Below are 483 nucleotides of genomic sequence, written 5' to 3'. Positions count from 1 at the left end.
TCAACATTTTCAGTATAGTGGCAGGTAATAAAATCAATCTAGAAAAATCAGTAGCCTTTCTATATACTAATAACTAGCAGTTGGAGAAATACAGGGGAGTGTTCCCATTCACAATTTCTGCAAAAAAAAATATCTTGGAATAAACCTGACCAAAGACATCAAAGATCTCTACAATGTAAATTTTAAATATTTAAAGAAATAGATTGAGGAATAAACCAGAAGATGGAAGGACCTCCCATGCTCATGGATCGGAAGTATTAATATTGTGAAAATGACCATCTTACTAAAAACGATATATAGAGTCAATGCAATATCAATCAAAATCTCTAAGACATACTTCACAGAATTAGAAAAAAAATCCTTAAATTCGTATGGAAGCACAAAAGACCCCAGATAGCCAAAACAACCCTGAGCACAAAAAGCAACTCTGGGGGGATTACTTTACTGGATCTCAAAGTATACTATAGAGCTACAGTCACAAAA

Source organism: Nannospalax galili, unplaced genomic scaffold (assembly GCF_000622305.1).
Source record: "Nannospalax galili isolate Female #2095 unplaced genomic scaffold, S.galili_v1.0 scaffold788, whole genome shotgun sequence".
NCBI classification, from domain to species: domain Eukaryota; kingdom Metazoa; phylum Chordata; class Mammalia; order Rodentia; family Spalacidae; genus Nannospalax; species Nannospalax galili.
This window is presented reverse-complemented; position numbering follows the sequence as displayed.